The sequence below is a fragment of the Balaenoptera musculus genome, chromosome 7 (assembly GCF_009873245.2).
Source record: "Balaenoptera musculus isolate JJ_BM4_2016_0621 chromosome 7, mBalMus1.pri.v3, whole genome shotgun sequence".
In the NCBI taxonomy this organism is placed as follows: Eukaryota; Metazoa; Chordata; class Mammalia; order Artiodactyla; family Balaenopteridae; genus Balaenoptera; species Balaenoptera musculus.
Window position 1 is genome coordinate 65,024,678 of NC_045791.1, and position 16,234 is coordinate 65,040,911.

Below are 16,234 nucleotides of genomic sequence, written 5' to 3' on the forward strand. Positions count from 1 at the left end.
CAGGATTCAGCCAGCCCATCAGTTATATAGAATCAAAATCGTTGACAAGGAAAGGACACATTAGCATCAACTGTACTGCATACCAATGTCATGCTCTTTATTCCTTTATACTGTCAGTAACCTCACATAGTAATTTGCTTTCTATGTTGTTCAGCAATAAAATCACTTATTTAATTCAATTTATTAGTAAATTGGATCAAGAGCAAATGATAACCATCTCTTTTCAGCTTTTTAATAAACTGGTCAAATATATATATTGCTGGGTATATGAGTATCATGATTTTCTAGATACCTAATCTACAACCAACTTCCTTCCTTTCCCTTTTATTTTATTGTGATTTATAGAGCATAATAATATATACATTGTAGTACCATGATTATATTAGAAATTAACTAACCAAATTTAGTATAACTGAATCTGTATATTTAACAATAAAAAATATGCAAAATATAGCAGGATGTAGAGAAAGGGGAACCCTAGTTGGTGGGAATGTAAATTGGCTCAGCCACTATGGAAAACAGTATGGAGGGTCTTCAGAAAACTAAAAATAGAACTACCATATGATCCAGCAATTCCACTCCTGTATATATCCAAGGAAAATAAAAACACTAATTTGAAAAGATACACGCACCCCAATGTTCATAACAGCACTATTTATAATAGCCAAGATATTGAAGAAACCCAGTGTCCACCAAAAGATGAATGAATAAAGAAGATGTGGTACGTATATACAATGGAATATTACTCAGCCATAAAAAGAATGAAATCCTGCCATTTGCAACAATGTGGATGGACGTACACAGCATTACACTTAGTGAAATAAGTCAGACAGAAAAAGACAAATACTGTATGATATCACATATGTGGAACCTTAAAAAATAAGACAAATGAATGTATATAACAAAATAGAAACAGATTCACACATATAGAGAACAAACTAGTAGTTACCAGTTGGGAGAAGGAAGGGAGGAGGAGCAAGATAGGGGTATGAAATTAAGAGGTACAGACTACTATGTATAAAATAAATAAGCTATGAGGATATATATTTTACAGCACAGGGAATATAGCCAATATTTTCTAATAACCTTAAATGGAGTATAATCTATAAAAATATTGAATCACTATGTTGTACACCTGAAACTAATATTGTAAATCAACTATACTTCAATTAAAAAAAATTACAACATAGCAGTCAAAATAATCATCTTAAGAATTTGTTTTCTAGCTTTGCAGAATAATTCAGCAGAGAGTTATAAAAAAGCATTACAAATAGGTTGTTATTCTTTTAGAAAAGTTGAGAATATAATCACCCATCACCACGGAATCACTCAAACTTGGGCCAAGTTATCAATTGTTTTATGTAGTTTGAGTCGTCCATAGCTTATCCCAATATCTAAATAAAATGCAAATCAAGACCTCTGAATTCTAATAGTACTAGCCACAAACCTTTAAGATATACAATTTTTAAAAAATGTGTGTATAGGAAACCTGTTCTAAATTCACTTGCATGTAGATTTATCAGCTGCCTGGCCCCACAAGCTGCATAATATTTCTGAGAACAGCTAATATCTAACTATAAGGGAAAATGGCAGTGTGATTGAACCATTACAATATTCTAGGTCTGCTGACCCTAATGCTCCAGCCGCACACTGTCAGAGTTGACAGTTTCTGTGGAATCTGGTTGGATACTGAGGGAGGAGAAAGTAGAGGGCCTCTGGGTCGTGAGGAAGAAGTCATATAAAACAGAAAACAAGTCTTTACCCTTTTTTCCCCCTCCCCTCTTTTTAAAATTTATTTATTTTTTGATATTTATTGGAGTATAGTTGATTTACAATGTGTTAGTTTCAGGTGTACAGCAAAGTGAATCAGTTATACATATACATATATCCACTCTTTTTTAGATTCTCTTCCCATATAGGCCATTACACAATACTGAATAGAGTTCCCTGTGCTATACAGTAGGGCCTTATTAGTTATCTCTTTTATATATAGTAGTGTGCATATGTCAATTCCAAACTTCCAATTTATCCCTTCCTCCCCTTACCCCCCAGTAACCATAAGTTTTTTTTTTCTACACCTGTAACTCTATTTCTGTTTTGTAGATAAGTTCATTTGTACACTTTTTTTAGATTCCACATATAAGCGATATCATATGATGTTTGTCTTTCTATGTCTAACTTATCAATACTTCAGTATGATAATCTCTAGCTCCATCCATGTCGCAGCAAGATCTTTTTTGATTCACGTCCTAGAGTAGTGAAAATAAAAACAAAAATAAACAAATGGGACCTAATTAAACTTAAAAGTTTTGCAGAGCAAAGGAAACCATAAACAAAATGACAACCCTCAGGATGGGAGAAAATATTTGCAAATGAAGCAACCAACAAGGGGTTAATCTCCAAAATATACAAACAACTCATGCAGCTCAATATCAAAAAACCAAACAACCCAATCAAAAAATGGCAGAGGATCTAAATAGACATTTCTCCAAAGAAGACATACAGATGGCTAAAAAGCACATGAAAAGATGCTCAACATCACTAATTATCAGAGAAATGCAAATCAAAACTACAATGAAGTATCAACTCACACCAGTCAGAATGGCCATCATCAAAAAATCTACAAACAATAAATGCTGGAGAGTGTGTGGAGAAAAGGGAACCTTCCTACACTGTTGGTGGGAATGTAAATTGATACAGCCACTATGGAGAACAGTATGGAGCTTCCTTAAAAAACTAAAAATAGAGCCACCATATGATCCAGCAATCCCACTTCTGGGCAAAATCCAAAGAAAACCATAATTTGTAAAATACATGCACCCCCAATGTTCATTGCAGCACTATTTACAATAGCCAGGTCATGGAAGCAACCTAAATGTCCATCAACAGAGGAATAGATAAAGAAGATGTGGTTCATATATACAATGGAATATTACTCAGCCAAAAAAAAAAAAGAACAAAATAATCCCCTTCCCTCTTAATACTTCTAGCTCAGATGAAGAAAAAAAAACACAATGGAGGCACTTCCCTGGCAGTCCAGTGGTTAAGACATTTCCACTGCAGGAGGTGCCGGTTTGATCCCTGGTTGGGGAAATGAGATCCAACCAGGAAAAAAAAAAAAATCACAATGGAATGAATTTTTTTCCCCTTCTCTTCTCTGACAGCTCTCTGTGTCAGATTTGACCTTGGACTATCACGAGGGAAAGCGTGGAGGAAGGATACTCTTTAGGAAAGTATGTAGGCAGTAGCCAGCAAAGCCTTCACTGATAAGGAACAAAGGGAATACAATTTCTAGCAGTATCATCCAAAATTAGGGCAAGCCCATGGTTTTACTTTCTGGAGGTGGGTCTGTCCTTGTCATTCTATGGTATTTTTTTTCCTAGGAAGAAGAGGTAAAACATGATTAACAAAAGCTAAGAAGAGTATCGCTGATTATGAGGCTTTGCCCTGACTATACTGGGGGCTATTTGTTTCTCCCATTCTCCAGAAAATGCAAGCAGCATTGATTTATTATGTTTACTATCATTGGTGGAATAAATAGAAATAAATAAATAATAAGAATAGTAACGTAAAATGAGGCACTAGTGTTTATACCGAGCAACTCACCTTGCCAGCAATATATAAGTGAGCCCTAATATAAATATTCAATCATGTAAACTTCATGTTTGTGTTATTGTGAGGTGAAAAACATCAGTGAAGCTGGATGAAAGACCCAGAAGTCTGAGAGTCAACTGACAGGGAATAACATCCGAAATCACATTATTGCTGGGTTTTACTATATTTCCATGTTCATTTTAGCCAGCAAATTATTTATAGAGAATTACTTGTTTTTTATTTTTACTTTTTAACCATTCTAGGACACTCTGGTAGCTTCTATGAGAATGCAAAAAAAAAAAGTGTAATATTACCCTCTGATTTCCAGGTGCTTATAATTTATTTGGGGAAGTAAAGATAACCAATATGAAAAGGCCTGTAACAAAACTGTCAAATGCTCATTTCTGAATGGTGAGATCAGGAATTCTTGGGAAAATTAGGATTTGAGTTGGGTGTTGAAAGTTTGGTAGAACTTAATAGAAAATAGCATGTTTATGGAAGGAGAAACATTGTAACAAATTTTAGTTGGCCACCTTCTAGTAGATTTTGCCTAAGTTGAAAGTTTGTTTTATTTTTAATAAGGTAGTAAAAAGTACTAGGGGTAAAATTCTTGGCCAAAGGGCTATGACTCAAAGTGTTTCATATCCTTTCTGGGACAAAGCATTGTAGAGCCAGCAGGACATGACAAAGCAGCTCTTTTCTTCCCTACTAAAGTGACTGCATATGCCAAATATTCCAGATGGTATAGCTTCAAGATGGTAGACTTTCTGCCAGCCTGGGTCCCGAGTAACCATGTGAAGCATAACTCCCACCGACCCATGGTAGATATGAACTATCAGTGGGAAAAAACGTTTGTTGTGTTAAGCTACATAGCATTATTCTGGCTAATTAACTGAAAGAATGAATAACTGTATTCATCTAAATAAAATGCAACACAAAAATAATGAGTTAAATAATCATATTGGTAAATTCACATGTATATGCAAGAGCTAGGGTTACATTTTAGGGCTTGGAGATAGAAAGTCATAGGATAATTTTAGGCAAAACCTCAATTATCTTGTATTTGTCTATGTTCTCTATTAATCGCATGGATGTCTACCTCAGATACTGAGAGTCCTATGGTTTTGTATTTCCTTGAGTCCTCCTGAAGAAAAAAAAAAGTACTAGGGGTAAAATTAAAGGACTGAGCAAAGATCTTTTTTATTCACATTGAAATATGAGTTTATGAAGTGAATGAAAATATATAGTTTTACTTTGTCACTTATCATTTTTTATTTAACCATCTGTAAGGATTTTTTCAAGCAAAATTTAATGTTAAATGACACCTGCCTAACTCTACAGGTCTGTCTCCCAGAATCCTCTACTTTCTCCAATGCTAACCATCCAAAACATGTAGTAAGTCCCAAATCATACTTTATCTTCTTCCTGGCTTTGCTTTTGTTTAGGTTATTTTCTTCATTTAGCCTCTACTATTGGTCCCACCAAGATGAAGCTTTACTCTGACCCTTTCCCTTCTCAGATGCTGAAGTATATGCATTAGGGTTCTTTACCTCTATGTGCTTGAAACACTTAGTGTACACTTTAATTATAGCATGTTTTACACCCTTGTAATTATTGGTTATGCTCAATAAGAAAGGTAGACTTTTTGTCTTGTGCACTGCTGTATGCCCAGCACATAAAACAGTACTTAAACATAGAAATTTCTCAAAATTCTGTGTATTGACTAATGACTGTGACCTCCTTGTGGGTAGGGAGTGTGTTTTGTTAATCTCTGGAAAGCTAGAAACTGCCATGCAGTTCCATAGGTTTCTTTCTTTGAGGTGTGTCTCACAAACATCAATAAATTGCTGTTAAGTGGATGAATGATTAGAAAGACAAATAGCTAACTTGAATCATTTAAAAGTACAAAACTAACATTTTGATGGAAAGATCACTAGCTTGAGAATCTAATTGTGAGTTCTAGTACTATTCTGACTCAAAATTGCTGAGTTACACTCATCAAGTCAGTGAAGTGATTTGCACATCAGTTTTCTCATTTGTTAAATTAAGGAACTGGACATTGTACAACTACATTACTTGTTAGCAGCTATTTTTACACGTTCACGCAATACATTCCTCAGCAAAACCTCTGCTTCAAAGGTTGCTTCTTTGCTCCACAAACACGTAATTTAATACCTAATTGTCTCCACATTATAGGAAATGAGAAAGTTGTCATGGAAAGGTCATTGAGGAGAATTTATTCAGCACAGCATGGCAGTTTCTGGCTTTCAAGTGCTGCCTGGGATATAATCACTTCTCTAGTAGCTGAGAGACCCTTCTAAACTTGAGTAGATTTTTCTGACCTATTTAAAACTCACTTAAATTTCTGGCATCTTTTTTGGAACATGGGGACTTAATTTGACATATGTAAATGAGATCCCCTTCACCTGTGTAGTTGCTCTTGCATATCTGTTGGTTTAATAGGCATGGCTTTGAGCATTTCTTTAGTTTAGGTAGAATTTTGAGTATAAGGGGTAATCTCTTCTATTGAGGACCTGACATTTTAACGTCCTGTAGTGCCTGTCTACACCAAATCATTACTGTCAAGGACAGATATTTATTAGTCTCAGCCCTGAGCTCTACTTTGAGAGGTATAGGAGGTTCTTTTTACAAAATTAAAGTTATGCTTAAAGAAGAAATTTTCCAATCCAAACAATGTAATATTTTAAAGTATTTTGGTACAAATGTTAGCGTTCTGATTAGTGGTTACCAACTAATAGAATTTAAAAGTCAGTGGCACAATGCAGTTACTGTAAGAAGTCTGGAAATCCATATAATCCACAGACAAAATAATTATCTAAATTCATCTCTTTTTAGATATCTATAGATGCTGTTAAAAAAATAGCAAATTACTTTATAATTATTAAATCCATATTAGATCTTGTCATCTAATATTTTCTCAAATTGTACATGTTAAGAGTAAAACCCTCATTTGGAGCACACAAAATGTTTGCTACTCCGAGGTAGTCGTTATTTTATTTTAAACTATTGAGTTCCTGAGAAAAGTAAATAATGATGGTATCTTGCTATGTTCATAATTATATGCATTTTATTATCTATTAGAATAAAACATAATTACAGATTATGATATTATGGCAATAACGTGTTATCAAAATAAGAACAATATAACATACAGGCATACCTCGGAGATTTCATGGGTTTGGTCACAGAACACTGCAGTAAAGCGAGTATCGCAGTAAAGCAATTTACACAAATTTCTTTGGTTTCCCGATGCATAAAAGAAGAAGTAAAGCTGTCACTGTTTGCAGATGACATGATACTATACATAGAGAATCCTAAAGATGCTACCAGAAAAATACTAGAACTAATCAATGAATTTGGTAAAGTAGCAGGATACAAAACTAATGCACAGAAATCTCTAGCATTCCTATACACTAATGATGAAAAATCTGAAAGTGAAATTAAGAAAACACTCCCATTTACCATTGCAACAAAAAGAATAAAATATCTAGGAATAAACCTACCTAAGGAGACAAAAGACCTGTATGCAGAATATTATAAGACACTGATGAAAGAAATTAAAGATGATACAAAGAGATGGAGAGATATGCCATGTTCTTGGATTGGAAGAATCAACATTGTGAAAATGACTCTACTACCCAAAGCAATCTACAGATTCAATGCAATCCCTATCAAACTACCACTGGCATTTTTCACAGAACTAGAACAAAAAAATCTCACAATTTGTATGGAAACACAAAAGACCCCGAATAGCCAAAGCAATCTTGAGAAAGAAAAACGGAGCTGGAGGAATCAGGCTCCCTGACTTCAGACTATACTACAAAGCTACAGTAATCAAGACAGTATGGTAGTGGCACAAAAACAGAAATATAGATCAATGGAACAAGATAGAGAGCCCAGAGATTAACCCATGCACATATGGTCACCTTATCTTTGATAAAGGAGGCAAGCATATACAGTGGAGAAAAGACAGCCTCTTCAATAAGTGGTGCTGCGAAAACTGGACAGCTACATGTAAGAGAAAGAAACTAGAACGCTCCCTAACACCATACACAGAAATAAACTCAAAATGGATTAAAGACCTAAATGTAAGTCCAGACACTATTAAACTCTTTGAGGAAAACATAGGCAGAACACTCCATGACATAAATCACAGCAAGATCCTTTTTGATCCACCTCCTAGAGAAATGGAAATAAAAACATAAATAAACAAATGGGACCTAATGAAACTTAAAAGCTTTTGCACAGCAAAGGAAACCATAAACAAGACGAAAAGACAACCCTCAGAATGGGAGAAAATATTTGCAAATGAAGCAACTGGCAAAGGATTAATGTCCAAAATTTACAAATAGCTCATGCAGCTCAATATCCAAAAACCAAACAACCCAATCAAACAATGGGCAGAAGACCTAAATAGACATTTCTCCAAAGAAAACATACAGATGGCCAAGAGGCACATGAAAAGATGCTCAATGTCACTAATAATTAGAGAAATGCAAATCAAAACTCCAATGAAATATGATCTCACACCAGTCGGAATAGCCATCATCAAAAAATGTAAAAACAATAAATGCTGGGGAGGGTGTGGAGAAAAGGGAACCCTCTTGCACTGTTGGTGGGAATGTAAATTGATACAGCCACTGTGGAGAACAGTATGGAGGTTCCTTAAAAAACTAAAAATAGAACTACCATATGACCCAGCAATCCCACTACTGGGCATATACCCTGAAAAAACCATAATTCAAAAAGAGTCATGTACCAGAATATTCATTGCAGCTCTATTTACAATAGCCAGATATGGAAGCAACCTAAATGTCCATCAACAGATGAATGGATAAGGAAGATGTGGCACATATACAATGGAATATTACTCAGCCATAAAAAGAAAAGAAATTGAGTTATTTGTAGTGAGGTAGATAGACTGAGAGTCTGTCATACAGAGTGAAGTAAGTCAGAAAGGGAAAAAAAAGTACTGTATGCTAACACATATATATGGAATCTAAGAAAAAAAAAAAACAAGGTCATAAAGAACCTAGGGGTAAGATGGGAATAAAGACGCAGATCTACTAGAGAATGGACTTGAGGATATGGGGAGGGGAAAGGGTAAGCTGGGACAAAGTGAGAGAGTGGCCTGGACATATACACTACCAAATGTAAAATAGATAGCTAGTGGGAAGCAGCTGCATAGCACAGGGAGATCACTCGGTGCTTTGTGACCCCTTAGAGGGGTGGGATAGGGAGGGTCGGAGGGAGGGAGATGCAAGAGGGAAGAGGTATGGGGATATATGTATATGTATAACTGATTCACTTTGTTATAAAGCAGAAAGTAACACACCATTGTAAAGCAGTTATACTCCAATAAAGATGTTAAAAAAAAGTTCACACAAGAAAAAAAAAAGTTCTGTTTACAATATACTGTAGTCTATTAAGTGTGCAATAACATTCTGTCCAAAAAACAATGTACATACCTTCATTAAAAATACTTTATTGCTTAAAAATGCTAACCATCATCTGATCCTTCAGTGAGTCATAATCTTTTTGCTGGTGGAGGGTTTGAAATATTGCAAGAATTACTACATGTGACACAGAGACAGGAAGTGAGCAAATGCTCTTGGAAAATTGCACCAATAAACTTGCTTGATGCAGGGTTGCCACAAACCTTCAATCTGTAAGAAACACAGTATCTGCAAAGTGCAAAATAGCGAAGTACAGTAAAACAAAGTATGCCTGTATTGCTACTTGATCTTATTTTCACAATTCATATTTTCAAAAATATTTCTAGGGCTTCCCTGGTGGCGCAGTGGTTGAGAGTCTGCCTGCCAATGCAGGGGACACGGGTTCGGGCCCTGGTCTGGGAGGATCCCACATGCCGCGGAGCGGCTGGGCCCGTGAGCCACAATTACTGAGCCTGCGCGTCTGGAGCCTGTGCTCCGCAACAGGAGAGGCCGCGATAATGAGAGGCCCGTGCACCGTGATGAAGGGTGGCCCCGGCTTGCCACAACTAGAGAAAGCCCTCGCACAGAAACGAAGACCCAACACAGCCATGGATAAAAATAAATAAATAAATAAAAATTAAAAAAATATATATATTTCTAAAATAAGGATAGGTTATAAAATCAGTGTGTATGGTAGTTTATTATCTAATATCCAATGTAAAAGCAATTATTAATTTGCTCATTTTAAAGCAGTCATTAATTTGCTCATTTTCAATTTGCTAGTGTCCAGAACATCAGGATACAGTGATAATTCTCAGGGACAGAAACCATAACAGTGTCTGCTGTATAGAATTAATCTAATCTTAAAGTAATTATACCATATAATCCAGATAGCCAACACCTTACAATGAATGAAGTGCTGTCACACTGACTTTACCAAGATGAGGAAATGAGATCTGGGTGCATGTAAAAGAAAGCCAGACTTTTGATTTTTGTTGTTGTGTCACTATAGCATGTTAGTTTATGGCCCCTTGTCAACTTTTCTTGTTTTCATACATATGAATACCAAGTGCCTTAAATCTCTAAAATGTCATTTAAAAATATACAAGTACAGTACACAAGCTGTCATTTGACAAATGCATTGTGAACACAGATCCAGGAACATAACATCTTTCACCATCTCATTTTCCTCACTGCTGATTCTAGGTCCCCTCAGGCAATAAAAGACTCTAGAGATTCCTTAATGGAATACAACATTAGGTCACAACCTTATTAGCTTAAACAAAGAACATGGAAATTGTTCCCAGATGGATTCAGCAAGCCACCAGGCAGCAATGATACCTAATTCCCCCAAATGACTGTTTGATGTCTCTTTTAAGATCGAATTGCCTTTTACACAGGGAATTGGGCTATCAGTCCTGTGTTATAGTTCTGCCCTTGGAGAGGCAGCAGCTGTAGTTTGGCACCTTCTCCAGAGAATTTCACGACGTAAGAGAAGTGAGTTCTGGGACTTCCCTGGTGGCACAGTGGTACAGAATCCACCTGCCAATGCAGGGGACACGGGTTTGATCCATGGTCTGGGAAGATCCCACATGCCACGGAGCAACTAAGCCCGTGGGCCACAACTACTGAGCCTGCGAGCCACAACTACTGAGTCCATGTGCCTCAACTACTGAAGCCCGTGTGCCTAGAACCCATGCTCTGCAACAAGAGAAACCACTGCAATGAGAACCCCACACACCAAAACGAAGAGTAGCTGTCCCCCCACTCGCTGCAACTAGAGAAAGCCCGCGCACAGCAATGAAGACCCAACACAGCCAAAAAAATATAAACAAATAAAAAATTGATTAATTAAAAAAAAAGAAGACAGGTATTCAAACAAAAGCTGTACCGAAAAATGTAAAAAATAAAGAGAGAGAAGTGAGTTCTGTTTATGTACTTGTAAGATTGTGAAAACATAATATATAATGTTCTCATAAGTTCAGAAATTTCTCCTTTTCTGACTATGTATTTTTCAATTATTCAGTCTTCGATGCACAAAACCATCACTTAACATGGTTGCATACTGGCAAATGTGTTCCTTCTTAAATTCTTCATGACTTCTCTAGAATTTGATCTTTAAATTGATTAACTTATGCCAGATCTAAATGTGCTCAGATTTGTCTCATTTATCAGTCAAGCCCTCCTTAGATTCCCAGTGTTACTATTTTACCAATCTTTTACTAAACTTTTGAAAATATTGTCTCCCCATGCTGTGTCCTGTGTTTTCTTGTTTTTTGTTTTGTTTCTTTTTTACAATGTCTCCCTCAGTCTTCTACTCGGATGAGGGCATCATGGATGCATGAATCAGCTTGAGTAGCTACAAGTACATTCTTGTCATTGGAACATAAGTAGTTAGTGTTTAGAGGGGGAGTTCAGACCAGGAGGGGTGAGATTATAAACTATTTTCATGATAAACTAATGATCTTGAAATTTATTTTTAATATTTTGGATAACTAAAAAGTTATAAAGAGCAGTGAATAATTAAGATTTGTAGTTAAGAAAGGGCACTGTCAACATTGTCAATACTGTGTTTGGAAGAAAAAGGAGAGCTTATAAAACCAATTAATCCAAGAGAGAAGTGGAAAAGTGGCCATGGCAAGTAGGAGGGAAAGGAGGAAGTTGAATGGAGAGAGATTAAGTAGGTTGAATATATGAAATCAGACTCAAAGAGGTAAGTGAAAGAGTAGTAGCTAGGATTACCTCTTCATTCTTGCTTAAACTCTTGGGCAGATGTTGTGGATTTTCACTAAAAACCTATTTTAGAGGATGGGATAGACATTTGGGTGAAGGAAGGTGATAAATTCTAGTTAGTAGCATTTATATTTAATAGTCTTGTGGAACATAGAAGCCTAAATATTTATCAAGCAACTAGATATATTTGTGCATTTAATGATAAATAAATTCATTACTGCCTCAACCAACCATTATATCTCAGATTACCCTAAAGTCACAGTAATATTTCTATTCATAAAGATTGTTTAAGATAATTCAGCTTGATCCAAAGTAAGTGTAAGTGTGTGAGTGTTCTAGTAGTTCACATGAGAAGAATACCTGTGTTTTAGAAGAGCAAAATAATAGAAATAGTAATTGAAGTCTTCTGATCAGAGAGCCATGATTCTCAAAGTTAGGAGTTTCTGATTACCCGATGCTGATTATTCTAGCACCTGAACCAAAACCATTGATATGTCCCAGAATCGTTGACATGTAGGGTATAGCCAAAGAGAAAACATTAGTCTGTAACATGTGATTTATTACCCATGTTTATTAAATCCTTTTGTCCAAATATATATATATCACACCTTAATGGGATATTTGTTGCAGGCAAAGTATTTTTGTTCTTTTGTTATTGGATAAACAGCCTTTGAATGAATGAGAGGAAGGAAACACACTGTATTTTCCCTCTGGTGCACTATTTCCTTGGTCTTCTGGATATATCTATTTCTGAATTCACCATTGGTGGCATACTTGAAGGGAAGCGGTCCCTTGTAATCATGCCTCTTATGAGATAAAACATGTTTAAGGTAGACTTGGAAGCATTTCTAATGGCTTGTTATTTTTATTAATTTCTAAGATTTATAATTGGAATGTTAAGCTGGATGTTAATAAAAATTAGATCATTAAGATATACATTGCTTGAAACATGTAAATCATAAATCAACACTTAATTCTTGATATTAAAATCATGTTAAAGAGTATGGCAATAAGAAATAAACATTTGTTTTCCCATTAAGCAATTAAGTATGTGTGTATTAAAGCATATCTAGAAAATCTTTAGTTGTTGTCTTTTTCTTTTAATGCAGATTTCCACTCTTTTATCAAATAGTATTCAATAAGCTTAACCCAATGGGGAAGATATATGCATAAATCTATTAATTATATATTAATTAAAAATAAAAGATTGGCAAAATCTAAATGCTGTCATAAAGAAATGGAGATATTAATTATGACATACCCACTAGAATACTATATACCCAATAAATATATTTGTGATATCATTATGATTTTTGTAATAATAATAACAAAAGCAACAATTGTTATTACAACTACTGTTACTATTTTTTAAATTTATAAATTTATTATTATTTTACTTTTGACTCCCTCCCTTCACCCATGTCTCCCACCCCTCAATTCCTGACTCTGACAACCGTAATCTGGTCTCTGTAACTATGAGCTTTCTTTCTTTCTTTTTCTTTTCCTTCTTTTTTTTTTTTTTTTGGATTCCACATATAAAAGAGATCATATGGTATTTGTCTTTCTCTGGCTGACGTACTTCACTTAGCATAATGCCCTCAAGGTCCATCAGTGTTGTCACAAATGGCAAGATTTCATTATATAAATAGTATTATATATCACAATTTATTTTATCCATTTTTTCCTCATTGGACACTTAGGTAATTTCCATATCTTCACTATTGTAAATAAGGATTCAGTAAACATGGGGTTGTATATATCTTTAGAGTTAGTGTTTTTGTTTTTCTTCAAGTAAATGCCCAGAAATGGAATTGCTAGATCATATGGTAGTTCTGTTTTTTATTTTTTGGAGGAACTTCCATACTGTTTTCTACAGTGGCTTTACCAAGTTACATTCCCAAGAACAGTGCAGAAGGATTCCCTTTTCTCCTCATCCTTGCAAACACTTGTTATTTCTTGTCTTTTTGATAATAGCCCTTCTAACAGGTGAGAGGTAATGTCTCATTGTGGTTTTGATTTACATTTCCCTGATAATTAATGATGTTGATCATCTTTTCATGTACCTGTTGTCCATCTGTATGTCTTCTTTGAAAAAACGTCTATTTAGATCTTCTGCCCATTTTTTAATCAGATTGTTCGTTGTTTTGGTATTGACTTGTTTGAGTTTCTTATGTATTTCAGATAGTAGCCCTTTATCAGATATATGATTTGCAAATATTTTCTCCTATTCAGTAGATTCCCTTTTAATTTTGTTGATGGTTTCCTTTGCTGTGCAAAAGCTTTTTAGTTTGATATAGTCCCACTTGTTTATTGTTGCTTTTGCTTCTTTTGCTTTTGGTATCAGATTCAAAAAATTATTGCCAAGACCTATGTCAAGGAGCTTACTGCCTATGTTTTCTTCTAGGAGTTTTATGGTTTAAGGTCTTACATTCAACTCTTTAATCCATTTTGAGTTAATTTTTTGTGTGTGGTTTAAGATATGGCCCAGTTTTATTCTTTTGCATATGGTGTCCAATTTTCCTAACATCATTTATTAAAGAGACTGTCCTTTCCCCATTGCATATTTTTGGCTCCTTTGTCATAAATTAATTGACCATATATTTGTGAGTTTATATCTTGGCTCTCTATTCTGTTCCATTTACCTATGTGTCTGTTTTTATGCCAATACCATACTGTTTCAATTACTATAGCTTTGTAAAATAGTTTGAAATCAGGACATGTGATGCCTCCAGCTTTATTCTTCCCTCTCAGTATTGCTTTGGCTATTCAGGGTCTTTTGTGGTTCCACACAAATTTTAGGATTATTTGTTCTATTTCTGTGAAAAATGCCATTGGGATTTTGGTAGGGATTGCATTGAACCTATAGATTGCTTTGGGTGGTATGGACATTTTAACAGTATTTGTTCTTTCTATCCATAAGCATGGAATATCTTTCCGTTTATTTGTGCCTTCTTCAATTTCTGTCATTAATGTCTTGTACTTTTCAATACACAATTCTTTCACCTCCTTGGTTAAATTTATTCTTGGGTATTTTATTCTTTTGATGCAATTGTAAATGGGACCATTTTCTTAATTTGTCTTTCTGATGGCCTGTTATTAGTGTATGGATATGTAATAGATTTTTGTATATTAATTTTGTATCCTGCAAATTTACTGAATTTGTTTATTAGTTCTAACAGTTTTTTAATGGAGTCTTTAGGGTTTTCTATATATAGTATGATGTCATCAGCAAATGGTAACAGTTTTAACTCTTCCTTTCCAATTTGGATGGCTTTTATTTCTTTTTCTTGTCTAATTACTCTGACCTGGACTTCCAATACCATGTTGAATAAGAATGGTGGAAGTGGGCATCCTTGTCTTGTTCCTGATTTTAGAGGAATAACCTTCAGTTTTTCACCACTGAGCATGATATAAGCTGTGAGTTTGTCATGTATGGCCTTTACTATATTGAGGTATGTTTCTTCTTTAGCCACTTTATTGGTTTTTATCACAAATGGGTGTTGAATCATCAAATGCTTTTTCTGCATCTATTGAAGTTATTATATAACTTTTATTCTTCATTTTGTTAATGTGATGTATCACATTGACTGATTTATGGATGTTGAACCATCTTTGCATCCCTGGAATAAATCCCACTTGATCATGGTGTATGATCTTTTAATGTATTATTGAATTTGGTCTGCTAACATTTTGTTGAGGATTTTTGCATCTATGTTCATCAATGATATTGGCCTATAATTCTCTTTTTTTATAGTATCCTTGTCTGGTTTTGGTATCAGGGTAATGCTGGCCTCATAAAATGAGTTCAGAAGAGTTCCTCCTCTTCTATTTTTAAGAAGGATCACTATTAATTCTTTGGATGTTTAGTAGAATTCCCCTGTGAATTGTTCTGGTCCTGGACTTCGGGAGTTTTTTCATTGCTGATTTGATTTCATTACTAGGAATTGATCTGTTCAGATGTTCTATGTCATCATGATTTAGTCTAGGTAGGTTGTATGTTTCTAGGAGTTTATCCATTTCTTCTAGGTTAGCCAATTTGTTGGCATGTAATTGTTCATTGTAGTCTCTTATGATCCTTTGTATTTCTGTGATTTCAGTTGTAATATCTCCTTTTTCATTTCTGATTTTATTTATTTGAGTTTTTTTCTCCTGTTTTCTTGCTGAGTCTAGCTATTTTCTTGTCAATTTTGTTTATCTTTTCAAAGAACCAGCTTTTAGTTTCATGGACCTTCTCTATTGTCTTTTTTTCTCTATTTCATATTTCTGCCCTAATCTTTGTTATTTTCTTTCTTCTACTAACTTTGGGCTTCATTTGTTCTATTTAGTGTAAAGCTCCTTAAAGTGCAAAGTTAGGTTGTTTATTTGAGACTTTACTTGTTTCTTGTCACTATGAACTTCCCTCTTAGAACTGCTTTTGTCGTATCCCACAAATTTTGATATATTGTATTTCG

General features: G+C 34.8%; 1 protein-coding gene across 1 annotated transcript in view; it reads left to right on the forward strand.

Annotated features, from left to right (window-relative positions):
• ZNF804A (zinc finger protein 804A) overlaps window positions 1–16,234 on the forward strand; it is a 305,324-nt gene that overhangs the window by 191,489 nt on the left and 97,601 nt on the right.